At 33.8% G+C, this 25859-nt stretch overlaps 1 protein-coding gene across 3 annotated transcripts in view; it reads left to right on the forward strand.

Annotated features, from left to right (window-relative positions):
• CADM2 (cell adhesion molecule 2) overlaps positions 1 to 25859 on the forward strand; it is a 1299579-nt gene that overhangs the window by 349936 nt on the left and 923784 nt on the right. The window lies entirely within an intron of this gene.

Genomic DNA, 25859 nt, shown 5'->3' on the forward strand with positions numbered 1-25859 from the left:
ATCCCATGGACAGAAGAGCATGGTAGGCTGCAGTCCATGGAGTCGCTCAGAGTCGGACACGACTGAAGCGACTTAGCAGCAACATGGCCCTAAGAACCCTCCATTTCACTTTCTTTCTCTTTGGAGGCCAAATCAATACAAACCATCTGTTTCAGGTGGAAAATGAATATTTTTAATTTCTTTTTTTTCATCATGTCTTCTGTTTATATTTCTGTCTTTTGAGTTTTACCTTTTTTTAATTTAATTTCAGTCATACAAAAATGTATTAACCGCCAAGCTGTCTTTTCTGCCATGTTATGACTAGTGATTCCATTTTCTGGAAAAAGAAGATTTTTCTTGAGACATTTAAGTTTCTGGCAAATAAAAGGAGCATATTAATCCTTTATCGAGAATTTTTTTTTAGAGTACTATAAAGTACTGGGGTCCACCTAATATATTATTGAATTGTATTTGCTTTTTATAATTACCTCAAAAATTTCACCCCTAAATCACTCAGTAGATTTACCTGAACTGAAATATTTTATAAGGTATTTTAATATATAAAATATTTTTATAAGGTATTCAATCCTGTTGACATATTCAGTAATGAAACGTGTCATTTCTTCATACATTCATCATACTTTATACATGTAGTTTCCAGAATATTTAGACTTACATGAAGAATTCAGGAAAATCTTGATTTTATTGAATTTTCTAAGGTCTAGTTTATTACCACAGCCACTTGAGAAAGAAATTAAATTTTGTGGGTGTATGTATATGTGTATGGGGGAGGGTTTTATACCTGTATATAAGTGTAGTGTGTGTGATATAGTCCAGTTATTTTGTACTTAGGTTGGAGGTAAATATTTAACATTTTTTACAAGGTCACAGACCCTTGTCTAAAATATTCTGTTTAGAACTCTAGTTTTATATTATTTAGATGACATTTTAAGCTTTACGACTAAAATGCGTGTGATCATGCTGTCTTGCTGTATGTTCTATTTAGTCTTTGCCATCAACATTTCAAATCTATGCAGCTGGTCATGGTGTGGTAAGAAAAAGCTGAGTGATTTCTGGTTTTCCACCAAATCTCACGTTACCAGCAGAAAGGAAAAAAAACAAAAACTAAAATACTATGTCCCCACTATTTGTCCAGTGCATAAGATTCTTCTGGATGCAAATCACTGCACAAATATCTATAACCATGTTTAAAGAAGGGGAGAAATAAAATCTCAGATCTAAGCACTTTTTCTAAATACTCCTACCTCAAACATAAATTTTATGAAAATAGTTAAATTAAGTGTAAGTTCCATAAAATGAGGGTGAACATGGACAAATAATGAAAATGATCATTGCCATGTCTGACCTATGGGTTCACATTTTCTGGTTTGCTTTCAATTTTTTTCTTTTTTAAACCAGGGAAGGTTAATTGCTGTTAAACTCTTTCATGTGTTTTTTTACACAATTACTCTGACTGGAACACCATATAACACTTTAAAACCTCAGAGTTTCTGGCTAAAAGTCAATGTCATCTGAAGAGATGAATGATTAGCAGTTGGTCTTGAGAAAAATCGCCTACTGAATAGAAGAGAGCTTAGACTTCACCCTCTTATCTGAATACTGCTGTGAAAGTAAAAGTCGCTCAGTCGTGTCCAACTCTTTGCAACCCTGTGGACTGTAGCCTACCAGGCTTCTCTGTCCATGGGATTCTCCAGGCAAGAATACTGGAGTGGGTTACCATTTCCTTCTCCAGAGGATCTTCCTGACCCTGGAATTGAACCCGGGTCTCCCACATTAGAGGCAGATGCTTTAACCTCTGAGCCACCAGGGAAGCCCAAACATTGCTGTATGGTAAAAACAAACAAACAAACAAACAAAAAAACAAACATACATTTGTGTTTTGTTATAATCTTGCATTTGTTTTTATTTATTTAAAACATGTATTACCAGAGATCAATATAAGATTTGCTATACTAATAAATGCCATAAGAAATTTTTATGAATCAGTTTATTATCAATTTCCTCATTTTTTAGGGCAGATAAATATGGTACAAAAACGTGCTGGAATTAGGAAATATCAAGATAGAAAGTGGCATAGTATGATTTAATTGTAAGTCTTGAACCAGAAGGAATCTCTAAAATCCTCCATTCTATTTTTTTCATTTTATAGAATTAGAACTAGAGGGATGGAAAGCATTAGTTGGTCATCCCAGGTGATGCTGCTTTGGTAGAACAAGAATAATAATCATTCCTTTGGCCTCTACCACTAACTTGTTTGTCTCAGTTGTCAAAATTTGAATAATACTATGTTAACTTAGTCATTCATAGATTTTTGAGCGTCATGGTATCTTTTAAATTAAAACTGAAATATTAAATCAGAGTATTGTCATGGAATTTTCAGAGTTTTAGCTTCATCAAATACAAAATCCAAAAGTAAAATTAAATAACTATAAAATAAAAACAATAAAAAAGAAAACCATCTAAAAATATAAAATATCTAAGAGTAATTTTTAGAAGTCCCCTTCATATAATTATTTTTAATCTAAAAATCATGTACTGTACAATTGATCCTTATTTTTGTTATTTTTGTTATATTTCTAAACCAAAAAACGTCCCAAACACTAGCAAACTAATCTAACTTTTGACTGAGGAATGCTGTTCTAAGTTATCTGACCTCATAAACACCTATTTTACAGGTTTTAAAAACATGAGAGAAAAAAAAAATTTCCTAGAATGACCCAAGATTAGAGGACAAGAAAATGGCACAGTAAGGCATAGAAATGACAGATTGCAGATGTTCTTTCTACAATACCAAACAGCTTCAGCAAAGAGAAAATAAGTTACTTTAAGAACAAAACTTTGAAATGCAAAAAAAGAAAAAGGAAAAGCAAGCATACATAAAATATCTTCCTATTAAAGAGTGTATATAAATTGTGCTACATTTTTCTTAAAATATACATATATATATATCAGTTAAAACTATATTCTATTATTTTATGATGAAGAATATTTTAAATCAAATAATTAAGGAAAAAGGCAGCTGTTTACACAATTGTATTAAAACAGCTTTCTATAGAAATGCTTTTCTCTAATAAAAAAATAAAAACAATAATAAATACAGAATTTAAATTTATTTGATTCATTATTATGTGTGATACCAGTGATATTTTATCTCTTCAGTGACTCATAACTGGAATGAAACAAAATAGTACCAATCCTCTTATGTTTTGCTCCCCACATTCGTGTTTGCAGTTACTGAATTATATTACTTTATAACTGTGATTATTAAGTACTCTTTATTGATTATGCCAAAGCCTTTACTGTGTGGATCACAACAAATTGTGGAAAATTCTGAAATAGATGGGGATACCAGACCACCTTACCTGCCTCCTAAGAAATCTATATCTAGGCCAAGAAGCAACAGCTAGAACTGGACATGGAAAAACAGACTGGTTCCAAATAGGGAAAGGAGTACATCAAGGCTGTATATTGTTATCCTGCTTATTTAACTTATATATGGAGCACATCATGAGAAATGCTGCACTGGATGAAACACAAACTGGAATCAAGATTACCGGGAGAAATATCAATAACTTCAGATATGCAGATGGAACCACCTTTATGGCAGAAAGTGAAGAACTAAAGAGCCTCTCGACGAAAGTGGAAGAGGAGAGTGAAAAAGTTGGCTTAAAACTCAACATTCAAAAAACTAAGATCAGGGCATCCGGTCCCATCACTTCATGGCAAATATATGGGGAAATGATGGAAACAGTGATAGACTTTATTTTCTTGGGCTCCAAAATCACTGCAGCTGGTGACTGAAGCCATGAAATAAAAGACTTTTACTCCTTGGAAGAAAAGCTATGACCAAACTAGACAGCATATTAAAAAAAAACAGAGACATTACTCTGCCAACACAGGTCCATCTGGCCAAAGCTATGGTTTTTCCAGTAGTCATGTACGGCTGTGAGAATTGGACTATAAAGAAAGCTGAGCACCAAAGAAATGATGCTTTTGAACTGTCGTGTTGGCAAAGACTCTTGAGAGTCCTTTGAACTGCAAGAAGATCAAACCAGTCAAATCTAAAGGAAATCTGTCCTAAATATTCATTGGAAGGACTGATGCTGAAGCTTAAACTCCAGTCCTTTGGCCACTGATGTGAATAACTGGCTCATTGGAAAACACCCTGATGTTGGGAAAGATTGAGGGCAGGAGGAGAAGGGAATGACAGAGGATGAGATGGTTGGATGGCATCACTGACTCAGTAAGTATGACCAAGCTCCGGGAGTTGGTGATGGACAGGGAAGCCTGGCGTGCTGCAGTCCATGCAGCTGCAAGGAGTCAGACATGATTGAGTGACTGAACTGAACTGACTAACTGTGAAGAGTTTCTTCACGATTAAGCCAACATTTCTCCTGTGCTTATTCATCCACTCAGTTAAGAAATACTTACCAATACCCTTCCTTCCAAACCCTGGAGATATAACCATGAACAAAATCCAGACAAAAACCCCTGCCCTAACAAAGTTTTCAGGCACTGAACAAAATAAATAAATGAAATACATTTAGAGCAAACTGGGTGGCATGGAGAATAACAAGAACAAAATCAGGGAAGAGGTTGAAGGAAGTGCCAAATAAATGAAGAGGGGGTAAGATTGGAATTCAGAGAAGACCTCACTGAGGTGGTGATGAAGGAAGTAAGAGAATCAGTCGCCTGTGGATAGTTGGAGGAAAAGGATGCAGTCAGATAGAACATAAATGGCAAAGACCCCATGGCAAGACTGTGTATGGCATATTTAAGGAAATGAAAAATAGGCCAGTGTGATGAGCACTGAGTGAACAAGGAAGAGACTAGTAAAATATAATAAGGTAAAAATGAATGAAAATCTTATCTGATAAATTCCCATGGGCCACTGAACTTTTTTTCCCCATCAGATGGGAAGATACTGAAAAATTTTGAGCAGAAGAGGAGCACAGTCTAACTTACATTTTAACAAAATCACTCTGACAGCTGTGTTGAGAATAAACTAAAAAGAAGAGTTATCACAATTAAAAAGTTACTGTAATGATAAAAAAGGTGACGGTGGCTTTTATCAGCATGGTTGCAGTGCAGGTGGTGAAAATGGTTGGATTCTCGACCACTGAATTAAAAAAATAGGAAAAAAAATAGGAAAACTGAGAAGACTCTAAGACTTGATCTGAGCACCTTTATGTATGAAGTTGACATTCGTTAAAACAGAAGAAATTGAGAGCAGTTGTTTGGAGAGTAGATCAGAATTTTCTTTTTTTCAATATTAACTTTGAGATAGCTTGTAGATATTTAAATGGAAATGTTGAATAAACACTCAGATTTGTGCACTAAGATGAGGCCCATGTGGGTGATAAAGTTTATGAGTTATTATCATAGAAATGGTAATTAAAGCCTTGAAACTGGATGATATCACCAAGGGAGGAATGCACACCAGAGGAGGTTATATTCAAAATCTGTGCTCTGGAATATTCTAAAGTATATGGGAGAGAAAGTTAAAGAGGAAACATTAAAGGAGAATGAGAAGGAGCCACTGGTGTGGTAGCAAAAGAACCAGAAAAGTGAGATTTCATAGAAATCATATAGAGTATTTCAAGGTGGTGCAAAAGATCAAACCAGGTCAAATGCTATTAGTATGTCAAATAGAATTGAAATTTCAATTCACTGAGAATTGGAAATAAAATTCAGCACTGTGAAGGACATAGGCAAGTGTGACAAGAGCAATTTCATTGACATTGTGAGCTAAAGAGAAATTGGGAGGTGAGGAATTAAAGATAGTGAGTACAACTCATTTAAAAGAGTTTTGTTGAAATGATAACAGAGAGATTGAGTAGTATTTGTAGAGTGGACTGAGTTTTAAAAAGGTAGTTTGGAATAGCAGCATGTCTAAAACTGTGGGAATAATACAAGTGGAAATTATTGATGTAAGAAAGAGTGAGGAAAAGATTGATGGAGTTGTGATGTCCTCGTGAACTTGGGTCACTGAATTGATGTCCTTGAACATCAAGAAAGAGTGGATTCTGGGACACAAATGGCAAAGAGCACACACCTAAAGCTGAGAGCACAGATCTATTTAATAAGCAAAGATATGGGCATAAATTCAGGATAGCAGGAGATGAGTTGCTAGTAACTTGTAGAAGTTCCCTTCTAACTCATTTTATAGTCTAAGGGGTTTGGAAGCAAGATTATCAGCTAAGCTAGGATGGAGACAGGATGAAGGAGTTTTGATGTGAGATGAAAAGTTAAAAATGTTTCACTTGGAGAATAGAAGAGAAAGATTCTGATAGTGCAGTATCTTTACTTGAAGCATTAAAAGTACACTTGAAGTAGATGATTATACTCTTAATAAAAGAGTGTATTTTTATGTGTATGCTTTTGTTTAGCCACATTTAGCTGTGTGGGTACAAGGATGGAATGGATTTAGAGTTAGGTTTAACTGTGATTATGATTTGTCTGAGTAAGGATGACAGAAGAGGGAAAGGGGTCAAGGAAGGTGAAGGTACATGCAGGGAAGTGATCAAAATGGTAGTCATGAAACTGAAGTGACCTACCTGAGAAAGTGAGAATGTGTGGGAGTGAGTAATAGTGAAAAGATGGGAGGTTTATTGATTTAAAGGTCCATATGCTGTTAAATTAACTTGGAGAAATTGAACAGGAGAAAAAGGAGGTGTGATTAAAAGTGGGAAGCCTGACACTGAGATGGGAAGAGTACTTTGGAAGAGGCAAGGTAGAGCACATGTCCACTTCACAGACCAGTGACAAAAGGATTTTGGAAGTGAGAAGATCAAGAAAAGAACTCCCCAGAGGAGAGAGCTAGGATTCAGTAAAGAAAGTAGGTAAAGAGACTATGAACATATTTCTTGACTGGAAACAAGGAAATCAAGATTGTTTTCATACTTGCTCTAACTTCACTTGAAGATGGATTTGTTATTCATGCACCTGTGTGTGTGCTAAGTCACTTCAGTTGTGGCCCACTCTTCACAACACTATGGACTGTAGCCTGCCAGGTTTCTCTGTCCATGGGATTCTCCAGGCAAGGATACTGGAGTGGGTTGCCATGCACTTCCTAGGAACATTTCAGACCCAGAAATTGGACCCAAAGATCGAACCCTCATCTCATGTCTCCTGCATGGGCAGACAAGTTCTTTACCACCAGCGCCACCTGGGAAACTATTCCTAGGTGTTCATGTAGTGTTTTATTAACCTCTTTCATCTTAGCTGTTAAATATAATTGTCTCCATTTTAAGATAAGAAAACAATCTAGTTGAGATAGAATTATTTTCCCATATCACCCAGCTTGTAAATGGCAGCACTGGGACTTAGACCCAGGTCATGGGCACAGTATTTCAACAGATTCATCCTAAATATTTTTCCCCTATATGGAGCTGAAACAATCTTAAATGAGATGCTGACAGAGTAATCTAAATATCATCTACCTATTGCCAGTATTCTAGGACAGGACACATTTGTGCCTCTTGCTCATGATTCTGACATTTTCATTCAGTAAGTAAATACTGCAGTAGCCACTGGGGAAACTGTAGTAAACTCAATAGACAAATTTCTTGCCTTCAAGAAATTTCATGGAGCATTTGAAAGAGGAATTAAATATGTAATTATGCAGATAAACTAAAAAGTCTGCAGTTGTGAAAAAAGATTCTGACACATGATAGCCTGGTGCAAGAGACTGCTAAGGCGTCTCTGAAGCAGCGCTAAAAGTGCTTGGAAATTGGGTCTGAGTATGAGAGGATCCCACCAGAGATTGTATGAGAACTTTGAGAAGGGAAGGCTCTTGGAGTCATGGAGAAAGAAGGAAGCCTAGCCATAATATCAGACCATAAAGAGGGGAGAGGCAAGAGACTTGCCTGAAAAGGGAATCAGGAGACAAATTAAGTCTGTTTCAGATATTATATTTTTTGTCTAAAAACTCTGGCAAAGGCTTTGAAACAGAAGAGTAATTCAGGCATTCTCATGTATGAAACTACCTTCTTTAATTCATTCTCAACAATTATGAAAATATTAAACGTGGTTCTAGTGTTAATACTAGATGCTTTTTCTTCTACATTTTGCACACATAAAATTTGAAAAAGGTACTTTATAAATTCCTAAGATAATTTCTAAAATGCTTTTAATTATACATAAAATTAAAGGTAATTTAGTAGTAAGGGTATATGCTGGGTTTGGTCACCTTTATGATAAATTTTAGTGTGTATATATATATTTATAATCTGCATGTCATTTTGCATTGCACTTTTATCTTTTTTAATGAAAATATAAAATCCAGATATATACAAAAGCTTTGCATGGATTTGAAAATCTTGATTAAACATTCAGTTACATACATTTTCCCACTGATCTGGCTTCTGCTTTCAAACTGTTACAATTACATATTTTGCCAAATGTTCTCTTTTAATACTTACATTTGCTAAGTGATTTTTTTAGATGCTGAACTAATGATCATAATATCACTGATTTTCTTTATTGAAGCCAAGAACATATTTAATAATAAATAAATTAATATAAAATTGACTCTGATTTCATAGTTTCAAAGCTATTTTACTTCTTGAATTTAGATATAAAGCAGACTCATTTTTTTGACAAATTACACTTATTACAAAGAATCTTAGCGTCATGATGTGTGAGCTATAGCATTATATAAAAATGAGTACTATTATTAGTATTTCTGAATAATTTAAAATTTCTTTGTCAAACAGTGAGCCATCTACTAGCGTTTCTGTCAGTAGATCACTATTTTCATAGAAAAAGATCAAGATGCTTGTTATGTAATGATATTTCACAAAAATAATGTTAATGTTATATGATGAACTATTAAGATATATAATCATTTGTTCCAGTGTTTCCTACAAAGCAAAAACAAGAAACAAGCAAACATACAGGAGTGTGCGCATGTATACACACACATTTTCTTTGACCTTGATGTTAATTTAAGCTTAAATTCTTTCTCTTGACTACATTCAGGGCATTTATATCTATATGACTTTACATAGCCCTTAATCCTCGTAGCTGACTTCAGTAGCCCTTGCTACTAAAACTATATACTTAATGTAATTGAAAAATAAAATTGGAAGATCCTTTAAAAAATCATTTGGATCAACCCCACATCTTGGATTTAAGTTTTTCTTATATCCCTATCAATTGGTCACCCATCACACAACTGTTAATTTAGAATTCTTACTTTCTCATTTATATTCTGTTTCTGACTCCTAATAATTTCTCACTTATGTTTAGCAATCTCAGTGTACCTTTTGTCAGTTGTAGTTTCCCAACATGTCCAACATTATTGCTTGTCAAGAGTTTGCATCTACTTTGAACTGAATTAAAAAAAAAAAACAGTATAAAGCTAATTGTGTTAAATGCTATGTACATGAAAGACAGATGTTTGTGGGAAAATCTTAGACATGTATCAGTAGGAATAGATGAAATATATTCTATGGAAAAAGAATAGCATGCATAGAGGAATGGAAGTGGAAATGTTACTATGCCTAAATACTTTAAACAGCCCAATTTGACAAAAATATTCAAAATGTGGAAGGGATTGATGGAGATTAGATTAGACTGAAAAGGTAAGTTAAGAAAATATTCTGAAGGACTATGAATATCTGACTAAAATTTTAAGCTTTCATTTAGTAAAATTTTAATAAGGTATGTATATGTTCAATTTAATCTTTATAAATATGAATGTTAAGGTAGAATAAATGAGTATGAAAAATAAGAAAAACATAAAATATTATGTGGTTAGTCATTGATAATTTAATAATGTTTCAATTAGAATGATGGCAAGAAAAGTGGACATGGAATGATGATATTTTCAAAATAAACTCATTTTCAAACATTGGAGTGACCCTTTATCTGTACTATCTCAAAACTATCTCATGATAAACAAACTCTCAGTATCCTCTTTATATATGGAAAAAAAAAAAGGATCTTCAAAAGCTTATATAATAAGCTCAAAGCTGTACAAGTGTCAATGGACAGTGAAGCAGGATATCATTCTTCCCTCTCTAACCGGAGACCCTCCCAGGCTAGTTCTTTAGTTCTCTAATTTTCTGTTTAAAATTTCTTAGAAAGTTTATCTATTGAATGGCTTCACTTACCACTTCCATAATATCCTGCCAGATTAACATTTCTAACTGTAGCTTCTCACTGGAGTGTAAATGTTGCTTGACCAACATGCTCTTGTTAATTTTTCCTTAAATTTTGCATAATTTTGAAAGTTTAAGTTAAAAAAAATTTCCAAACATTGGCAATGCTGTTTTGTCAAATGAGAATCATTTAACTCTGTATTTTGTTTTATTGTACCAGATACAAATCAACAAATCTATTGTGCAATAAGCAAATTGTTTGCCTTTCTGATGAATCTTTTCCTTTCTGTGGCTAGAATTGACTATTATACTTATTAAAATTTATAGTGTATTGCCTTTTTAATTCCATCTGAAATGATTCTTTATAAAAATTAGAACTGGATGAATTGAATTAGTTTATGAATGCATCGCATCCCACTTTTCTGCTCCTTCACAAATAACTCTGCATCTAAACTTTGTTCTCTTTGTCTGAAATTTTATTTTTCTACTCTCTTAAGCTAAAATCTTGATATCCATATATGACTCTATACATATGTGAGTGACAGTCCTGGTGATCGTTTCTTAATCTCCTGAATCTCTATTTCAATAAAAACTACATTTTTCCCCAAGACTCCACAAATTCATTTTTATTTCACTAATTCTAGTGTCTTTTCTAAAATCTTTGCTATACATTTGTCCTAGCTTTTTAATATAATAGATATAATAAAGTTTAAAAATGACATCTAATACTTAAAGATTAATTCTATTTTAAAAGTTATTTCTTTTTTAATATAAATTTATTTATTTTAATTGGAGGTTAATTACAATATTGTATTGGTTTTGCCAAGTTCAACCACTTTCAACCTGAAAATTACCTTTCCCAATAAACAATCTGGGTGAAATGAAGTTAAGTGAAGTGAAGTGAAATGAAAATCGTTCAATCCTGTCTGACTCTTTGCAACCCCATGGGTCATACAGTCTATGGAATTCTCCAGGCCAGAATACTGAAGTGGGTAGCCTTTCCCTTTTCTAGGGCATCTTCCTGACCCAGGAATCAAACCCGGGTCTTCTGCATTGCAGGCAGATTCTTTACCAACTGAGGTATGAGGGAAGCCCAATTATTTCCTAAATATTATTTCATCCCACTCCAAGCTCTACCTGAACCTGAAGTTGCTCAGTCGTGTCTGACTCTTTGTGACCCCGTGGACTGTAGCCTACCAGGCTCCTCTGCCCATGGGATTTTCCAGGCAATGGTACTGGAATGGGTTGCCATTTCCTTCTGCAAGGGATCTTCCCAACCCAGGGATCGAACCTGGGTCTCCCGCATCGTAGACAGACGCTTTACTGTCTGAGCCACCAAGCTCTACAGCATTGCTTAATCATTACATATAATGCTATCTCATTTGTCTTTCCATTCATATTACCTCTGCTTACATTCTAAAGTAGAATTTAGGTCACTGTTTGAAAACTTGAAGTGTCTCCTTTAAAATGTTTAGGTGTGATAGGACTCGTCCCACTCATTTGACACATAGTCAAGGCTATGGTTTTTCCGGTAGTCATGTATGGATGTGAGAGTTGGACTGTGAAGAATGGCGAGCGCCGAAGAATTAATGCTTTTGAACTGTGGTGTTTGAGAAGACTCTTGAGAGTCCCTTGGACTGCAAGGAGATCCAACCAGGCCATTCTGAAGGAGATCAGCCCTGGGATTTCTTTGGAAGGAATGATGCTAAAGCTGAAACTCCAGTCCTTTGACCACCTCATGAGAAGAGTTGACTCATTGGAAAAGACTGATGCTGGGAGGGATTGGGGGCAGGAGGAGAAGGGGACGACAGAGGATGAGATGGCTGGATGGCATCACTGACTCGATGGACATGAGTCTGAGAGAACTCTGGGAGTTGGTGATGGACAGGGAGGCCTGGCATGCTGCAATTCATGGGGTCGCAAAGAGTCAGACACGACTGAGCGACTGAACTGAGCTGAACTGAATACATTCCCTGGGGTTCTCTAGTAGCTCAGCTAGTAAAAGAATCCTCTTGCAATGTAGTAGACCCCAGTTTGATTCCTGGGTTGGGAAGATCTGCTGGAGAAGGGATAGGCTATCCACTCTAATACTCTTGGGTTTCCCTGGTGGCTCAGCTGGTAAAGAATCTGCCTCCAATGTGGGAGACCTGGGGTCAATCCCTGGGTTGGGAAGATCCCCTAGAGAAGGGAAAGGCTACCCACGCCAGTATTCTAGCCTGGAGAATTCTCTGGACTATATAGTCCATGGGGCTGCAGAGAGTAGGACACGACTGAGAGACTCACTTTCAACACATTACTTACATTGGTATTAAAATTTTACACCTACTCCTTTCTTCCAAAATATCTCTTTAATCCTCATAGATGACTTGCATTATTTTATTCTTCTTTGTCTTTCCTGCACCTAACATTGTGCCTTATAGAACATATTGCATCATTTTTGGTTATAAAGTGCCTCAAGCTCTCTTCTTATATTCTTCTTTTTTTTTTTCAGTTTTATTAAATTTGTTACAATATTGCTTTTGTTTTTTTTTATTTTCTTTTGGCCACAAGGCATGTGGGATCTTGGCTCCTTGACCAGGGATTGAGCCGGCAGTCCCTGTGTTGTAAGGTGAGGTCTTAACCACTGGACCACCAGAAGATCCCCCAGGCTCTCTTCAAACACAGATATATATCTAGGGATGTAATGCTGTTGATTTTAGTGTGTGTGTGTGCTTGTGTGTATATGTGTATTGGTAGTTTTAGGAAAAGTAACAATGGTTTAAGCATCATTGCAAAATGCTTTATAGACCAATAATAGTTTATGTCTTTTATATATTAGAAGTGTTTCTGGCTTAATGTGAGCAGCTTTACAACCCAAGTTATGGTATATTATGTGATAATACTGATCCGTGGCTTTGCCTTATCTACCACTAAAAGAATAGTGCAGATTTGGAAAGGAAATCAAATTTTGGATATTCATATAGTTTATACATAAATAATTATAGAATAGTCATTCAATAGCAAACAAGGTGTGAATATACTGTTTATTTTGAGGTATAAGTGGTAAGGAACATGGTTTTACTTAAATTCATAAAAATCAATGATGTTTTATCAGTGTGGCAAAAATGCAGCATGTGGTTTTCTGTAGTATAAATCTCTGTCATGGAAATCCCAGCTGCCAATCACTTCAATAAATATTTTATGAGACCTAGAGGCCAGGATAATCTTGTCCTATTAGTAACCTTTTTACAGCAATAGATAAATTGCTCTGAGTGCACTATAATAGTCAGTAACCCTCTATGCAAACAAGCCGGGACATTTTTACCCGCTTTTGTCTTTGACAATTGAAAATATGGTATCTGATACATGCATTAACCATAAAAATATTAGATAGGGGATACAATCAACTCTTCTATAAGGAAGATTATATATATATGTGTGTGTGTGTGTGTGTGTGTGTGTGTGTGTGTGTATTTATCTTTAATGGAAATCTTTAGATTTTTTTTGAGGAAATAAAATTTATTTATTTTTTTATTTTATTTTACATATTCTCCTGAAGTTGAACTAATTATTCCCCTTAAAATGAGAAATACACACACACAGAGACACAAAGGAGAATTTCAATTACATTGAGTTCATGTGCATCTTTGAACAAGGAGCAAAAGACAAATGTGATTGAAAGGATTTCAGCTAACGCTTCCCAATTATTTTATCTAACTCTATTTAATTTCCCAGCTACTCCCTCAGCCCCTTTAGACATGTTGCATGCAAGTTAGTTTCACAGATTTGCTTTTTTTTTTTTAATTTATTTACTCTAGATCTTTATGCCATTTAGCACTCATATAATCAGACTGCAAATGGGAATAAGGTTTTAAATTGTACTGAAAGAAGTTGTGAATAAAAATCAATAAAAATGAAAGCCCAGAAAAGTATATACAGTATTTCTAAACTAAAATAGAATATACATCTTCAGGTTGAAAAGGCCCACCAGCGCTAAGCAATGTGAATATAAGCAAAACGAAACAGGGAAAACTAGATAAAAATAATTTTAAAGAAAGAAAAACCCTCCTAAATTTCCCTATAGTTCCATAACAGATTACTAAATTTGACTGATAATTGTATTGGTATTAGAAACTTCATTAGCAGTAGCAGATGATATAGAGAGAAAAATATAAATATTTCCTCAGTTCCACACAAAAGCAGTAACTTTTGTTTAAAATTATATAGCTAGCAAAGCAGTGAAAATAAAAACAAAAGTATAGACAAAGAGATATGTATTTTAATGGAAGGGTTTTAGAAATTTGCCTCCCATGCTCTCCACTTGAAATTTACTAGCTAAGGTGGTAGTAAAATGAAAAAGAATTACAAGAAAAAAAATAACAAAAATACTATTTTCTAAATAAGTCCAGGAAAAAGAAACAAAAGCTCAAAGGGAACTCTCAGTTCAACACTCCATCATCTAGGATTGAGTATAGATTAATATATTCAATTATAAATATATTTTCAGTGTATGTAAAAGGTATATTTAAACCTTTTGACACAGTAACTTAAGATAATTGAAAAATAAAGATGTAGATAAACATTTTAGCACTATTTCAAATAATAAAAATAACTGAAAAAGGAAGAGACAAATATATAAATGATATCCAAATTCTAATGTTATTTAAAATTTCATCGTAAAGCATGTTAGCATAAAGTATTGTCAGGATTAGTTAATTTGACTTACCCCTGGAAGTTTTATGGTTCAAAATCTGATTTACAAATATTTTTTTTGTTGTTTTTGTTGTTGGTTTTTATTTTACTTTATTTTACTTTACAATACTGTATTTGTTTTGTCATACATCAACATGAATCCACCACAGGTGTACCCATGTTCCTAATCCTCAATCCTGCTCCCGCCTCCCTCCCCATAGAATATTATTTCAAACCAATTTTTTTAATACTGGGCTAAGGTACAAATTTCATGCAGAAAAGTACGCTTCAGAGAACTTTTTAAGGATGGCAAGCCGTGTGTTAATTGCTCGTTTAAACATCTTTAAGCAAGTATGAGAATAGTTTCGTGCATAGAGTGATTCAGTGTAATATTGTAAGATGTTTTGTGTTTCCAAAGAATTCACTAAATTGGTTCAACATTTTAATCATGTTTCATCAAATTATTATTTGACTGCTAAATCTACCTAAAAAAAATCAACAGGACTTCTTAGAATGCTTGAATAGCTGCAGATTTTGTATGTCATACCTAACATGTCTAAAAGCTTTCTCTCATTATGCAAAAAGTCATGAATAATCAGGTCAAGTCAGTATGCAAAGAAAATTATCAGACTGTGAAACTAAGGGAAGGCCTATTAGTCACAAGCTGTACACCTGTTTGCTCGTTTCTAACTTTAAATGGTTTGTCATACTGTTTATAAAATCTCATTACACTGAAAGTTCTATGAGTGAAGAAAAAAGTCTTAAACCCTACTCCACAATAAGGCAAATTATATTTACCTGGACAGTTGTTCAAAATATAGCTAATCTGTGCTTAAAATGTTGCATTAATAATATACATAAAGCATATGTTTAAAAAATATATTTTACATATATAGAATAAAGCTCTTTCACTATGAAATATTAACCAATTCTAACAAGATAATTTGTGAATTATAAACAGCTTCTGGACAGTGTTATGTAAACCAGAGTCAATGCTTGACAAAATATTTACTTCAAATATAATTTTACCCTAAACTAACCTATACTGATTGTAACAAATAAAAAGTGAGGTGGTATTTTATTCAGTCATTTTATTTATTTAGTTTTTAACACCTAAAACATTTTGTATTGGGGTATAACTTATTAACAATGTTGCGGTAGTTTCAGGTGAATGATGAAGGGACTCAGCCATTAAAAAGACATATATTTGCTAATACTATACCTCAAAATAGGAATATTTCTGTTTCAATTTCATTCTGTATATTTTGTTTATTAAAATAATATGAATTAAATTATGCCAGATTCTTCTATACACTTTCAAAAAAGAATGCAACAGATGTTAATATTTGTTTAGAACATATACAGTGAGAGATTTATATTTACTTTTATAGCAAGTTAAATTTTATGTGTATGGAATGGTGAATCTCTTTGATGTTTTTCAAGTTGTTATAGTTCATATTTTTAAACTATTTTTAAGTTTAGCTTTTTCAATTGAAAAAGTTCTAATGTTACAATTTAGTGTTTCCTTTTCTCCTTTTATTTTTTCCTGAAATTATTACATTAATAATATTGGTAATAATTTTTACAAAGTTAAAATATTACTATTTTCATAGGAATGTCACATTCTCATGAATACATTTTTCTAATAATTAAAATCTGTATATTTATTCTACTTTATGTAAGGATTATGTATGTTTTGTCTATATGCACTGAAAAAGTTGTTTTTGAGAAATAGAACTAGAAATACTTTTAGGTCCATAACATAAAACAAGCAGAAAAGATCCATTATATACCAAATAACTAGAATTATACATTTGATGTTTACATTGATAGTAATACTTGAAATGCAGTCATAGACATTAAATAAATATTACACTTTAGTTCTTTTATTGTGATTCTCACCAATACTGTGACTTGTTATATTTAAGTATGACATATTTTATAAAAAAAGCATATATCGAATGAATCCTACAATTTGCCTGAAAGTTGTTTAGACGATATCTGCAATGCACATTATGCTTCTAGAGCGTGAAATTGAGCCAAATGTATATGAACTAGAACAAGGCTTATTGAGAAATTCAAGGACAGCCAAGTAGTAATTTGGAAGCAAATCATCACGTAGAATTTGGAGGATAGCTTTTCAAAGCCTCCGAAGAAGGAGTCTGGAAATGTAAGTAAAAATTGCCAAAGCTAACTCTTTTGATGCTGTGGCAATACTTTGCTAAAAGTGTTGAATCTGTGTACATGAAGAGAGGGTGTTGTAACAGCTTAGTAAAAGATGACAATAGGATTAATATTGAAGTCCAGAATTTAAGAAAGATTATACAAAATGAACTCTTTTTAAAATTTAAAAGTCTGATGATATAACTATATAGAATGTGTAAGTTAAAATTTTACAATGTATTCCAAACATTCTTTCTTGAGAATTTGGGTAAAATATGTTGCCCCACTGATTGATGAAATAAGTTATGTGGATTGCTGAGGCAGGAGCATTCCAGGTAAAAGGAAGAGCAAAAGATACTATCTTGAGACAGGAGTTACGTGCTTCATTCAGGATCTGTTAAAAAAGATTCCAGTGTTTACTAGTTAGGATAATCAGAACTACCGAACTGGTGAACGGGAGATTGATGTTGATTTGAAATAAGCAGCATATGGGGGAGGGAGTTAAATGTCAGGGAATGGGTGTGGGAGCAGTAGGTGGCAGATCACCAGAGATTTTGTAGGACCTTGTAAGCTTTCTAAATGAGAAAGTGAGATATTTTTTTTTCCTCTTAAGTAGTGATTTTGGCAGGTTTTGAACAGAGCCATGACATGGTATTGCATTGTGTGGAGGGTTAGGGAAAGAGCAATGGAAGAAGTAAGCAAATCAGTTTGTGGGCCACTGAAGTAATTCAGGGGAAAAACAGTTCTTAGATAAACAGGCAGCACTGAGATGAGATAGCACTGTATGATGAAGGTAGCGCAAATAAGGTTTGCTGATGTCCTCAGTGTGGAATGTGAGAGAAAGTAAAGGGTGGGTTTCAGGGTTACTGGAAAGAGCAATTTGAAATACAAAATTGATGTTTATTCACAAAGGGAAAATCGGGATTTGAGGTCTGGACAAATCTGGGTTAAGAATCCTGCTCGATACCCACATGGAGATATTGGATGTAAATGATGAAGGAAATTATGTGATCATATTTGGAAGTGAGTTAGAAAGCAAAGATGAACCTTTGTAATTAAAATTTAATGACCACATGTAATTTAACTTGTTATAGATAAGTAACTGATATATGAATAGGAATTTAGACTATGTGCAAAAAATAAAATTATGGTTTCAAATCCAATATAAATAAAGGCCAAAGTTTGCTTGCTGTTATTTAAATTGTAGTCTTAAATCTAGAAAGACTACAGTATAGTTAAAGGCTACTTTAGCTAAAGGTAATATATATTCTAAACTATCCTTTGATAACTAAAGCCCAAATAAGTTACTGATGGCTGCTTACTGACCTGATCTTGAATCTTATTTAAGCAAAAATTGCACTATTTCTCTATTGTGATGTGCTTTGGGTTAGAGGTATGGGATAGTGTCTATGCTAATCTATTATCAAGGGCAAATTATTTCAGAATATTTAAGTTATTATTTCATAGCAGTAACTTGAAGTCTTAGAAATTTATACTTAAGAACCAAACCAGAAAGACTCAGACCAATTATTGGAATTTACTTACTTACTTCTTAAGATTTACTGTTTATGACTTGTAACTTCATTCAGAGTGGTGCAAATTCAGAATTTAACTGGACAAATAACTACAGATTTATTGCAGTCCTGCTCTCAGTTGAATCGGTGGCAATATAATGAGTAAGAAATCAAAAGAAAATGTATTCAAACCAACAAGGGGTTAATTAAATCTGCTGTTAGTATCATCATTGCATTGTTTCCCAGCTAATCATTTGACAAATTCTAGACTTTAAACTACTGGAGCAATATCCTCTATCTATACCCAGATTATTTCTTTTTCAAGTTAGTCAGTAATGACTATTCCAGAAAGTAACATATTTTCCTTTGAATAGAATAGGCAGACTGATACTTAATCATAAAAGAACTTTTACATTCTTTTAATAGTTTTATCAGGCAGTTTCATATTTGTGCTGTTCAACATGCATCTTAATGGAGAAATGAGGTTGTTTGGCTTGCTAATTATAGTAATAATAATTGAAAACTCATGAGATTTCTTTTAGTTTCCTTCTCAGAATCAATTTCCTAAAAAATAGATTATTCATTGGTATTTATCAGTCCTGTGACATCAGAACAATAACAAAAGTCATTCTTCTGACTGTTTATTACAAATATGCATAGAGTTTATTCTTCTGGATAGTTGCCATTATTACTTATTAGGAAAACTAAGTATTTCCTTTAATAATTTTGGAATATAGCTTCATGAAGTGTTCCAATTATAATTTCCTGTATACTTTGAAGGAAAATTAGATTCCTATAACATAAAGAAACTATCACTGGAACTGAATTTAATCAGTCCTAACTTATAAATCTCAGAGCAGCCTCTTGCTAGTGGGCACTTTAAGAAAGCGCATAAACTATCTGAACTTCTGTATCCTCACCTCTAAAATTAGTCCCATGCTCCACCTTGGAATATTACTCTGAGAATTCATTAAAGTGCATATAGAAGAGTTATTTAATGCCAGGAATATACTGAATTAAAGTAGATAAAGTAAAAAATGCCTTCTGTGTAAAGAAAACTGCAACCATTACCATTTGTCAGCTTTTAGAAATGTGATTTTTCCCTATATATTTCCATGGCTGATTTGAATTAGGTGGCTTTGTTAGTATTATTGTTGTTGTTTAGAATATACATACATATATATTATATACATGTGTTAAATATTTTAAGTACTTTATAACATATTACAATGTATAATAATTATTGCTAAGTTCATTTAAAATTTGGAGAAATGGCACAGTCTTTATGCTGGCATATAAATTGCATCTACAGAATTTGAAATATATTCAATCACATGCATATTTCAAGTAATTGCTCAGATGAAATGGAAAATTAGCTAAGCTATACCTGATTTGTATGAACACATGTAGAACTCAAAGGTAAAATCCAAATGCAAATTTGAATGCTGCAGTTTATATGTATATTATTTTGAAGACACCTCAGCATTAGTTTTATTTCCTCCAGTATTCTACTTTACCAATATATTATTTTTCATCATGGCTAATTTTACAGAGATAGATTAAATTGACAACCTTGACTATTACTGTTTTTTAATTTTTTTGGTTTCTTCCTAGACAATGCATTCACAATTTAAGTAGACTCCTTGATATACGAATATTACAGGGGATGAATACAAATCATACATTTTTCAGCTGGAAGCATTGGGTTTGGGTCTCTAAATCTTTATTTCTTCTTACTATTTGTCATACATTTTGCCAAGCACCAAAGATCCTAAAACAGAGGGCTTGTCTGTGAATTTCCTTTACTGAGTACCTCTTTCTTATCGTCTGTCCAACTTCCATTTTATAGATGAAAAAAATAAGATGCACTTGAGTGATTTGCTTACATTTACAAACCTAGTTAGTTACAGAGCAAGAAAGACTTTGAATGTATCCCGACTTCCATTCATATTATAATATGCTGTATCCACATTGCTAATTATGGAGGGGTGAAGTACATAGACTACATTTCCTTTGAATTCTACTAAACCTCTATGGAATTTCTTTTTTAAATGAGATTGGCGACAGGAATGTCAGTGGGTTAATGAAAGCAAAACTAGTGAACATTTTATTTCAGAATCACTTAAGTGTTGAAATACTGCGTGGCATTTAGACTAGGACTTTCCTATATGCTTACGATACTAGCATTAAGATAAGAAATGTCAATTATCTGGTTAATTTGTCAATGTAGACAGCCAGTCAAGCCCCAACATGAACCCTCTTTAGTGTATATAATCTGAGTTAACTGTACTTAGTTTAAATTGATTTGTTGATTGCTAACTTTTCTTTTACTTTGATTCCTACAGACTTTAGTTAAATAAAAATAATGTTTCTATGGCATATGGCTAATTTTCCCCCTTCTACAAATCAGTTTCTGAAATTTAAAAACTTATTTATAAAACAAAATTGCCCTTTGAGAGGAGAAAGTGCCTAGTATATACATAACAAATATTATGTTTTTAACAATCACTTAGTACTAAGACTATTTAAATAATTTTACTTTTATTAACCTATTTAGTCCTATCAGTTAGGTACCAAAATCATCTCGTTTTAAAAGTCAGGAAAGTAGAGAGATGAAATAAATTAAACAAGGTTATATGCAGAAGATGCCAAAGATGTAGTTTCAATCTCTGGATCAGGAAGGTCCCCTGGAGTGGGTCATGGCAACCCACTCCAGTATTCCTGCCTGGAGAAAACCATGAACCAAGGGGCAGGATATGGTCCATAGGGCCACAAAGAGTCAGCCATGACTGTAGTGACTAAGCACACAGTACTCACACACATACCTAGAAAATAGTAAACTCAGGATGTAAATCTTTCTATAAAGCATGGCAAATATTTCTATCTAAAGCTCACGACTAAAGCTCAGTATGAAATTTTGTATAATTACTAGAGGAGTCTATTTGTAGTTTTTATTTATGACAATATCCATAATAGACTAAAAGATTGTTAATTTTTTGAAAATATTGAAATGTGTGGAATATGGTATCAAATTCACCAATCCATATCTGCAGTTATAAATTTTTAGAGCATTAATCCAGAGAGACAAATAATAACTTTAAAAAAGTAAATTTATAGTTTGAGTTTATGAAGGAGAAGTACAGCTAAGACCTCAGTAGCAGTACTTCTTCTTAATAGAGGTAGTGCTATAATTAGTAGATATGACATGTTTGCAGACAAATAATGTATACCTTAAATGTAATAATTGTTTAAAGTTCTAAGTACAGACCTTTCCTATTATCATTTAATATATTATTAATACAATTAAGCACTGTGGGTTTATTTTAAGGAATATCGTTCTTGCTGACCTTCTATGGATAGTATATACTTGCTCATTTGAAATAAAATTCAATATCCCAAACTGCATTCTCAGCTTTATTCTCACTATTTTCTTTTCTTTAAAAGATCTGATCAAACTGGATAAGGAAATACTCTTCAAACAAGCCCCATAATTTTTCATTTCCATGTCTTTATATTCCACATTGTTTCTTTCATGCTGATGTATACATACACCCTTATCTGTTGACTGCAAATTGAAATTAGGCTATGATTCAAGGTCTAACACATGAAGATAATCTCACCAATTTTTAGTTCCCCAGCTAAAAAAGTAATATATTTTTATACTCTACTTCTAATTATATTTTGCCTATTTCCTTTCCAGCTTTATTTCCTAATGAGACTCATAATTTTTGTATGTACTTTATCACCTTTATACGATGCTATGAAGATTTAATGAAAAAGCAATGTCTTATATCAATCTTAGTATACTCCAAACTACCTTGCTTATAATCTTTCTAAAATTAAATTTATTAAATAGACTAAGATAGACCAACATTTTCTACTGGATAAAAACATTAGAAGTCAAAAAAATTAAGTTATTTCTTATGATTGTGTTGACAAGGGTTTATACCAAATCCCTTCCCTGATGGCTCAGACAGCATCTTCTACTATGCAGGAGACCTAGGTTCGATCCCTGGGTCGGGAAGATCCCCTGGAGAAGGAAATGTTAATCCACTCCAGTACTCTTGCCTGGAAAATCCCATGGACAGAGGATCTTGTTAGGCTACAGTCCATGGGGTTGCAAAGAGTCGGACACGACTGAGTGACTTCACTTCTTCTTCCTGATTCAAAAAAGAAAAAAAAACAAAACAAACATACAAAAACTCATGTCTTTCTGGATGTAACTATATTATTCACAAAGCTTTAGTCTATAATATTTAAGAGGTGGAGTGAACTTGGGCTTCATCTTGGCTGGCATTTATCTGTAAGGAGATATATATATTATATATATATATATGTATATATATATATATATATAATCAGTGAGGAGATGGAGGAGTACAACAGGTTTTTCTAGGGTGGTGGTAATGTGGAGACTCCTCATGGTTTTAGGAGTGCACTCAATTTTGAGTAAGATGGCTGAAATAAAATAGGGAGCAGTGAGGGAAAACCAGACAGGATAAGGGAGTCCCAGACAAGCAAGTGAGCTTTAGGGAAAAGCCTTAAGAGCTGCCAGCTGTGGGCCTTGAGCTGATTCTAGTTTGCTTTGGCTTCTTATACCCTTCTGAATTCTGCAGATCACCGCATAATTACTTCCTTCTCACCACTCATGACTCCATTGTGTTTAACTCCCCATAGAAAGCTTCATAATAACCTGTGAGATCTTCATAGCACTCATCTTCCACTGAGAACAACTTTTATATTTATTTGTTTTTTTGAATAATGATAAACTATTTTGTTTATTGGAAATATAAGCCGTTTAAAGACAAGGACACTGTCCTGAACATGCTTGTGTAACCCAAGAGCCTAACAAACTGCCTGACCATAGGATGCTGCTACTGCTGCTAAGTCGCTTCAGTCGTATCCAACTCTGTGCGACCCCATACACTCATAAATATCGGTTAGCTGACTTGGAAGAAGCTACTATCAACCGATTTATGTAAGATACATAAATGTGGGTTTTATCCTGCTACATTACTCAAAGATTGTGTTCCTGTCTACTTCCATATTATTTAGTCTCATGACCTGAAAAGATGCATCCCCACATTTTTTGTGTGTGGTAGCATCTACTCTCATGTTAGGGTTAGGTTAAATTAGCTGAGAGACTGGAAGAGATTTCATTTGCAGATTGGCCATGCTGAATGCCTCAAACCATGTGATGTTACTGATGCTTAGAATCAAGTAGTTTAATGGGTATTACCTGGCATACACCTGGAACAGAAGACAGGACAGAAACACTCTGTGAAGGAAAACGAAACTTCACTTGACCAGCCCAGCCCACAAAAAGCTCTTCTTCCTCAGACATCAAGGAGCCTGTCATGTCTGCAACCTACATGTAGTATTTACTACTCTTTTCAGGTGAGTCTGTGTTATCCTATCATTGAAAATGGGCATATACTTAGTAAATGCAGATTTGTTGATATTATTGACATTTTTCTTGAGAACGGATTCTGAACAGCCCAGGGATTCCAACTAGAAAGAGATCTAGAAAGATATTTGAAAGCAAACCTCAGGGGAGAGGAAGCTCCTTAAAGGCAAGGAGCAGTTTTCTTTTGCCAGCCCTATGGCTCAGCTGAATGTGGTCACCAAACAAAATGATTGAATCTCACAAATAAGGAAGGATACACAAACATACACACAATTTTAATTAATAAAATGAAAGTGAAAGTGAAGTCGCTCAGTCGTGTCTGACTCTTTGCGACCCCATGACCTGTAGCCCACCAGGCTCCTCTGTCCATGGGATTTTCCAGGCAATAGTACTGGAGCAGATTGCCATTTCCTTCTTCGGGGGATCTTCCCAACCCAGGGATCGAACCCAGGTCTCCTGCATTGTAGACAGATGCTTTATCACTTAAGCCACCACATACTCAAATGTTGAAATTAATTTGTTGAATCAGCTCATTTTGAAGCAGAAATTCCATTAAGACAAACTGTAGTCATTTACTAAAAATGCCAGAGGAAAGAGACCTACAAGGCAAAATCTTTCAAATACAGAACCAGACAGTGAGTTTAATGTGAGCATGTCTACGGGGTCTTTTAAGTTCCTCACAAACAGCGTAATGCACCTCTATCCCCCAGAAAATTGAGATTATTGCGATTTTATCCACCAGAAGACAATGTATTGTTGCAATATTTCTTTGGAGCACTTTTATAATTTTCAAACATTTATTGTCTGCTTTTAATTTTGCCTCTATGTCTCTTGTTTTATTATTATTAAATTACTTTAAAAATTATTATTTTAAAAATTATTAAAATTATTTTAAAACCTTGGAGCCCTTTTATTTATGTATCAGACATTTTATATTAATACTTAAACAGGTAAGTACTGCTTAGTAAATACAAATGCCACTTTAAAGACCTAGCTTCTTGGAGAAGGACTAACTGAAAATGTCTATGAATTAAAGAATGAGGGTGTATATGGCTGAAATAAATACACTGTACTCCATCTCCAAGTATTTAGGGTTTATATAGTTCTCTAATATAAGATGGCATCGTGAAGACATGTCGATTCCTTGCATAAATCCCCAATCCTTAAGCTGCTTCCTGTTCTGTTGCATTAATATATGCAAATATTCACATATTATATTTGGAGGATAATGACAAGAGTGTAATCCTAAGGGAGACACAGAAAATGTGGTGTGGATCAAGAGATTTCAATATTTAGTTTAAAAAGTACTAGTTCAAGTGAGTTCACCTTTCAGTGGAGACTCTGCTATAGAGCTGTGGTCCCAGGCTTCCTTACTGCCCACTGCCCTGATGGAGATGTGGGTAGTAGAAGGCCCTCAAATCCAAAAGAACCAATTTGTTGATTCCCATTTGATTTATGTCATTGACTTATGATTGTTCCAGAGCATATGACAGCTATAGTACCTGAAACTTAACTTGTTTTTAAAGAGTCAGCAGCAGATTATTCTAGTGCAGTTTGTTTTCCTACTCTGTACTCTATAAATTCAGGTGGACCCTGAAGTAGAAGTATTTTTGTTTCCTTTGCAGTCAATCTATCAAAAAGACAAAAAGTGTAACAGAAATTTTCAATAATCTGACCAATATCTTCAGCACTAATAACTAAGTGGATGACCTTAACAAAGCATTCTATTATTTCTAATAATCTTTTACATATATTTTCTTCTTTACTTATCTTGAAAGACATGAATAATAGATGTTTTAACCTCATTTTCATATGAAAACTCTAAGGATCTTTGCTCTGAAGCATCATGATTTCTTGTTCTGACACTTTCTATTATGTTATAAACTGTAACTCAAGTGTAATGCAATACTATGACAGTGATTTCCAATTGCTGGTCTCTAGATTAGATGAGAACTCTGGAAAATGTTCCATAGGTGTGTGGAAAAATGAGAGAATTTA

Source organism: Ovis canadensis, chromosome 1, assembly GCF_042477335.2.
Source record: "Ovis canadensis isolate MfBH-ARS-UI-01 breed Bighorn chromosome 1, ARS-UI_OviCan_v2, whole genome shotgun sequence".
NCBI classification, from domain to species: Eukaryota; Metazoa; Chordata; class Mammalia; order Artiodactyla; family Bovidae; genus Ovis; species Ovis canadensis.